At 50.6% G+C, this 7,143-nt stretch overlaps 1 long non-coding RNA gene across 2 annotated transcripts; it reads left to right on the top strand.

The window, feature by feature from the left end:
- The first annotated feature begins 851 nt into the window (after nt 1–851).
- LOC147584618 (uncharacterized) lies at nt 852–6,290 on the top strand. 2 transcript variants are annotated; one of them, XR_015255687.1, is made up of 6 exons: nt 852–1,164; nt 1,427–1,597; nt 2,110–2,290; nt 3,742–3,860; nt 5,237–5,320; nt 5,873–6,290. It is a non-coding gene; the product is annotated as an uncharacterized LOC147584618 (long non-coding RNA). The 2 variants fall into 2 exon arrangements; XR_015255688.1 differs by having other exon boundaries at nt 857–1,164; nt 2,199–2,290.
- Nucleotides 6,291–7,143: the final 853 nt, after the last annotated feature.

Genomic DNA, 7,143 nt, shown 5'->3' with positions numbered 1-7,143 from the left:
TCAACCATCTTGGTTGCAAAAGGGTTGCTGCAATCTTGAGCCCAGTGGGGGTGGCTGCAGTTTGCGTGGTAAATCGTGGGGCCAGAAAGAGCATCCAGGGCCAGAAGGGGTTCATCCAATTCAAGTAAGTAACCAAATTATTTGATACGCATATAGGAAGGATGTGCAATGTTTCTACGTACCCATAACCTGCCGTCTTTTATAGTGCTGGAACTCCAAGCGAGACTGACCTATAATATTTTTAATTTTTTTAATGTTTATTTATTTTTGAGAGAGAGAATGAAAACAGGAGAGGGGCAGAGAGAGGGAGACACAGAATCCAAAGCAGGCTCCAGGCTCTGAGCTGTCAGCACAGAGCCTGATGCAGGGCTTGAACTCACTAACTGAGATCATGACCTGATCCGAAGTCAGACGCTTAACCGACTGAGCTACCCAGGTGCCCCCAAATTTTTTAAATTTTACGTCATATGTCTTTCTCTCTCTCTCTCTCTCTCTCTATATATATATATATATATATACACACACACACAACCAAATACAAAGGTCAAACATTTGCCAAAAATTGAAAGGAGTGACTTTACAGAGCTCATTTAAATAGTCTTGGGGTGGCCTGGTGGCTCTGTATTTGATGAGGGGAAAGATGTTCCCCAAATGGTATTAAGTGAAGATAAGAAAATCAGGTTGCAAAGTATGATTGTCTTTTTATAAAAATAAGTGTGCAGAAGAAACACTGAACCGATAATCACATTTAGCTGTGATTATCCCTGGGCAGGGGAATTACGGAATGTTTTTTCCTTCCTTTAGGTTTCTGCATTTTGTGCTTGATGTGTATTGTCTCTAAGTGACATGTTTCATAAGAAGAAGGGTCTGGAGTTTTGAGGAGCGTCAGTGTGCCTTCAGGGTGGGAGCCAGGCCGGGGGCAGCTTGCTCCCGGGACAACAGCTGAAGATCTCCCAGTGAGCCTCTAAAAACAGAGCAAATTGCAGAAGTTGAAGTGAAAACCACGAGACTCTTTCTCTTCTGAAGGGCCTCCTCAGGGAGGATGTGCCGATGTAGGACACTCCCCTCCTCCGGGCAGACCTCCGTCATGGATCCTGGCTCTCCAGGAGCCCCTTACTTACACCTGCAGCCTATGGTTCTGGGACACAGCACCCCATCAGCCGGGTTGGTTCAGCCCTTCACTCCTCTCTTCCTTCTGCCTTTTCGGTGTGGAGAAAGAGAAAGTTTCATTCTAAAAGCTACCAGGGACCCGTGAGGGTTCTTTGTATAACCAGCGAGTTCTTCGGGGAAATTTAAACAAACAAACAAACAAACAAACGAAAAAAAACATACTTAGGGGAAAAAAAAAAGACTAAGTCAATTGTTTAGGAAAAATACTTTTGGGCACAAATGACCAAGTTAGTAACCAGGGTCTCACTCTCTCCAGATGCCCTGTCGTGGCCCAAGTCCCCAGCAGCAGCAAGCTGGCACGCTTGGGTGCATAACGCCTGATTTCTGAGCACTGTCCCTGAAGAAATGACCCTCTGGACTCGGGCTGCCCACTCCTCTCTGGAGAACTTCATATGTCAGATCCAATGTCCGCTGGCCCTGGGCTCAGGTCTGTTCAAATAAGGAATTCTCATCAGGTAGAGGGGGGCAGATTGCAAATAAATTCTTCCAGGCAGGGGCGCCTGGGTGGCGCAGTCGGTTAAGCGTCCGACTTCAGCCAGGTCACGATCTCGCGGTCTGTGAGTTCGAGCCCCGCGTCAGGCTCTGGGCTGATGGCTCAGAGCCTGGAGCCTGTTTCCGAATCTGTGTCTCCCTCTCTCTCTGCCCCTCCCCCGTTCATGCTCTGTCTCTCTCTGTCCCAAAAATAAATAAACGTTGAAAAAAAAAATTAAAAAAAAAAAATTCTTCCAGGCAGTGTGATTCCCAGACCTGGGTTTCACAGGTGAGTGAACCAAAATGGGGTGAGGGACAGACAATAAAGACCAAAAAAGGGGGATAGATTTCCAGGTGCCAGTTAAGGACAATTTCCAAAATAACAATTCCCTATACCCTTCTTGCCAAATCCTACCATCTTCTCATTATAAACAAAAGAAAACAAAATATTTTTTAATATGAAAAAAGCCAGGAAGGACATCATCTCAGAATAGAGAACAGTCCTGGCCAAGAGAGCTCCTCGGACCCATCATTCTGTCGTCCCATCATTCTCAAAGTCCAGGGTACTCATCATCTTCCCATCTCGCCTGGGGTTCGTGAACATTTCTCGACACAAGGACCTGGCACCAGGACAGGACGACGTTCCTGGGTAAGTGTGAGTGGGGCCTGTGTGGGGTTGGACAGCGTCCCCCCCAAATACAGGTCTACCCAGAACCGCAGAAGGTGACCTGATTTGGAGAAAGGGTCTTCTTGGCAGATGAAACTTTAAAACGAGGTCAAGTTAGATCGGGGTGGGTCCTCACCCAATGCCTGGGGTCTGTATAAGAAGAGGGGAGAGCGGGGGCACAGGAAGAGCGTGGGGAAGGAGGCAGAGGCTGTAGTGACGCATCTACCAGCCAAGGATGGTGAGGCTCGCCCAGCAGAAGCTCGGACGCGGGCAGGAGCAGACCCTCCCTCTGAGTCCCGCCAGCACTTTGATGCTGGACTTCGGGCCTCCGGAGCCAGGAGGGCCCTCCTGCTGTATTAGCCTCCCAGTTTAAGGGGCTCTGTGAGGCAGCCCCAGGGGAGTGACAGGAGGAAATACAAGGGCAGATCCATTCAGCGGCACTGAAGGTATGGAGCTTGGGAGAAGGTCTGTAGAGACGGGGCTCTTGGTAGGCGCCTTGAGAGAAAAACCTCTTTCATCAGCCAAAGGGAGAGGTCGAGAGTCAAGGGGCTGGGGAAATTTGGGGCCTGGGGAACAGTATGCAGCTGGCCCAGGAGTAGGCAACGGCCTGTCTGGTTGACAGGCTGCTGGGACATTGCAGCGGTGGGATGCGTTCCGGGGGAGCCGCCGCTGCTGACCCGGGGGTGGGGGGTGCCTCTGCCTCCATTCTGCAGCCAGCCAAGGCCCCCAGACGCTCTGCCCTTCTTACCAGGCTGAGTGTCCGGAGGCCAGCAGTTTCTGGTGCTGGGAAGCGAAAGGTTTTACTAAAACTTCCTAAAGGTGGCGAAATGATCAGATCATCTGGGTGACTCTTCTCTTGAAGGGACCTCATTGTTAAGAGATTACCCATTTCTTCGAAGCGTGATCTCTTTCCAAGATCGATGCACGCACAGGTCTCACAGCCCAGCGTGCATGGCAGAAATCCGGCAAACCTTACTGCACAAGTACTCTTGCGAGGCCCGGGGTCAGGCCCCTACCCCTTAATGTCCTCATTCATAAGTGGGGGCCCTCCTCCTCATAAACACTCAAACCTAACTCCCAGGCTTTATTGTGACAATCGAATGAAATTGTGTATATGTAGCACCGTGCCTGGGATACACTTAGTAAATGTTAACTAGTCCGTTTTTAGTATTCTTTTTATGTTTATGAGATAGATAGGGAAGGAACACCTGTGGTAGAAAACTAATTGGAAAAATTTATGATACGTTTTACCCAAGAATAACTCGGTGCGGTCATGAAACGAAATATAATTCGGATTCCTTAGTGGAGTCCTTGTGTTTCCACAGCCTGCCGGCGGGGGGCGGGGGAGAGGGGTGGGGGGGTCTGGTGGGGGGGATAGTCAGCAAAACTCTTCTTGGACCCAAGAACGTTTCTTGCACATTGTTCTGGAACAGCGTCCTCAGCCTCATTGGTCAGTCATCCCAGCACATGTCGCAAGGAGCCGCGTCACCCCGAGGTGCCCTCACCCCAGCCTGGCACAGCAGCTCAGTCCGTCCCTTCTCTGGTTCTGCAGGTGAGCAAAATTCATGGAGGTTGCTTCCAAGTGTGTTTTTGTCGTTCTCACCCTGGGGGTTTTCTCTTTTGGGGTCATCTTTTTTTCTTTTTCTTTCTTTCTTTCTTTCTTTCTTTCTTTCTTTCTTTCATTCTTTCTTTTTATGATTAGCAAAGATCTACATAAATTAAAGTCAGTAACCATTTGTCAACAGTCTACCCTATCTGTATTTGCCTTTTAATGCTCCTGCTTTGGGTGTATATTCATTTAACCTTGTTGCATTTCATTTAAATTTTTTTAAATGTTTATTTGAAAGAGAGACAGAGAGAGAATGAGCAGGGGAGGGGCAGAGAGAGAGAGACAGAGAGACAGAGAGACAGAAACTGAAGCAGGCTCCAGGCTCCAAGCTGTCAGCACAGAGCCCAATGCAGGGCTCGAACTCACAAAAAGCAAGATCATGACCTGAGCCGAAGTCGGACGCTTAACCTCCTGAGCCCCCCCAGGGGCCCCTCGCTTCATTTTTACATAACCGAATCCATGGCTATTCCCTCTATAGTTTCTTCAGTCGATTTATGCTTAGAAAACAGCCTTCCGAGGTTGGTTATAATTCTACTGACGTTTGAATTTAGATCCTTTTTTCCTAACTCTCTAATCCATCTGGATTTTTTTTTTTTTTTTGTATTTGATTTGATGCACAAATCTAACTATTTTTGTCTATTGCTTTGCTGTGTTTTTTTTACAAATATCAGCTTATATCCCAGCATTCTTTATTTAAAATGCAGGGGGTTTTTTGTTTTGTTTTTTGCTTGAAATGGAGGCTTGATCACTTGGTTAATAAACTTCGTCTACAGGCAGTCTTTCCTGAAATTGCCCATTAAATGATTGGAAGGTGCACAGATCAGGTAGAAAATGTGGAGAACTCCCAGGCTTGGACAGGGATCGAGGCAATGACTGGGGGGACCAGGCTTTCCCACGGCTGCCCCCTAGCCCCGGCTGGGCACTGACTCTTTGCTAATAGGTGCTGGGCCCAGGGTTCCTTTGCTGGCTCACCGGCCCTTCCTGAGTAAACGTTAATCCCCACTACAGCTTACAAAACAAGCGGCTGCATATTGGAGTGTTGGGCAAAGGCACAGCCTGGGCCAGAGCAAACACCCCCAACACGGGGGGTCCGGCCTCTAGATACAACGGGACTCTGCAAGAGTCCTGAGAGATGGCTCTGGGCCCTGACTGACAGACTGCCTTCACCTGCCCAGGCGGGCTTCCAGAATGCACCTGATGGCTCGGTGAGAAGGGCAGGAAAGAAGCCAGGGGACCACGGAATAGTGGGACGCGGTAGCCTGCGTCCAATCACGGATACTCATAAATGGAGGCTTCTTGGCTACTCTTTCCTTCCCCAGAAACTCCATCCTGAAGCCACGGAGTGGGTTGAAGCAAGGTGGATGTCCATGCCAGGAGGAAGGCACCACGGAGGAGCACAGTAGGTGAGTGTGGCATCTGGGGGGGTCTCCCGGAGCCCAAGCAGGTGGCGGGGGCGGGGGGGGGGGGAGCATCCAAGGGGGTGTGGTGCAGCCATAACGTCAGAGCCCAGTGGGATGAGGACTGAAGTGTGGGGGTGTGTGTCTGGGACTGGCAGCCCGGGCAGGGTGAGGGAGTGGAGTCAGGGTGGCAGGGAGGCAAGGAGGGGGCAGTCCAGACACCGATGCCAGAGCACCTACCGAGAGGAGGGAGGAAGGCGGCGTGGGGGTGGGGTCTGGTGAGAGGCCGGCAGCATTTGGGAACTCAGTACAAGGGTGAGAGAAGGCAGCTAGGAGGCTCAGGGCTGGGGACGAAAGTCACGAATGCAGATGGGGTGAAAGCTAAGACTGTGGTCCTGGATTTGAGTTGGGGATGCTGGCTCGACCTGGTGGCTTTCATGAATACAGAGGTGTGTGTGTGTGTGTGTGTGTGTGTGTGTGTGTGTGTGTGCGTGCCCTCTGGCTTCATCCCTGAGATCCTTGCCTGGACCTTGGTTTCTAAATCCTTTCTCCCTGCAGAGACGGCACTCCTCAGAGCCTGGCTGAGGTGAGCCTGAAGCCACCGAGAGCCGGCAGATGAGCAGTGGTGACACACAGGCCCGTTGAAGGGCTCCACTGTCAGAAGCTCCCAAATCTGAGGATATCTGGAAACCTCTGAGCATCAGGAGAGGTGACAATGGTAACGGATGGGGATCCACTGAGTGAAGTGACAACCAAGAGTCCACACGGAGAGAAATAACTACAGGAATCAATACATCAGGAGTCAGACGAGAGGCTGGGGCACCTGGGGGGTTCAATCGGTTGCGTGTCTGACTTCGGCTCAGGTCACGATCTCACCACACGTGGGTTCGAGCCCTGCATCGGGCTCTGTGCTGACAGCTCAGAGCCTGGAATCTCGGATTCTGTGTCTCCCTCTCTCTCTGCCCCTCTTCAGCTCTCTCTCTCTCTCTCTCTCAAAAATAAATAAACCTTAAAAAAGAAAAGAAAATACGCCCTGAAATATTTAGGGGTTATGGAACATCATTTGGGCAACTTATTCTCCAAGGTTCCAGGAAAGATTTATTTGTGCTGCGCTTGTAGCTTTCCTGTAGGTAGATTATACTTGATTACAAAGTCTCTCCAACTTCCCGGGGGTGGGGGGGGGTGCCTCCCTGCAGTAGGGGGATGGGAGCTTTCGAGGAAGCAGGTGCATCCACCTGGGGAGTCCTGTTCCCACTCTCTCTAGCACTGGAGGGGTTCCAGGTCACAGGTGTGGCAGCCGCAGTGACACAGGCACGTTCTAGAAGGCCGGTGCGGTGTGCCAGCATCCTAAATAAAGGACAGGGAGACCTCAGATGATGCCAACACAGGGGGATGGGGCAGGCTGACCGGCTCCCGCGGGGAGGGCCAGGAAATGTGTCCTGGGACTCTAGTCCAACTGACACCCTGTGGGAGGACATCAAAGAATCTGAGGACCTGGGATGGTGGCGAGGCTAAAAATAACCAGAGCGACTGTTTACTCTGTGCGTGAAATCCTCTCCTCACATTCTCTCTCGTGACTGTCACAACCGCCCCGTGGGGCGAGGGCAGTTAGTGCCCCCGTGGGACAGGAGGAAACCGAGGCCCAGAAAAGTCACACGACAGGGTCTGTGGTGACCGATGTCCCCCACATGGTCACTTCGCAGTGCACACAAATGCCGCGTCTGTGTTCTATGCCTGGAGCTAATATAACATGGTGTGTCCATTACACCTCAACAAAAAAAATAAAGTATAAATAAATAACAAATAAACAACATGGCAAAGGTGCGTGG

The sequence above is a fragment of the Puma concolor genome, chromosome A1 (genome assembly GCF_028749965.1).
Source record: "Puma concolor isolate L17-30 chromosome A1, mPumCon1.1.hap2, whole genome shotgun sequence".
Lineage (NCBI taxonomy): Eukaryota > Metazoa > Chordata > Mammalia > Carnivora > Felidae > Puma > Puma concolor.
The sequence above is the reverse complement of the archived record's forward strand: the minus strand, read 5'-3'. Positions and strand labels throughout refer to the sequence as shown.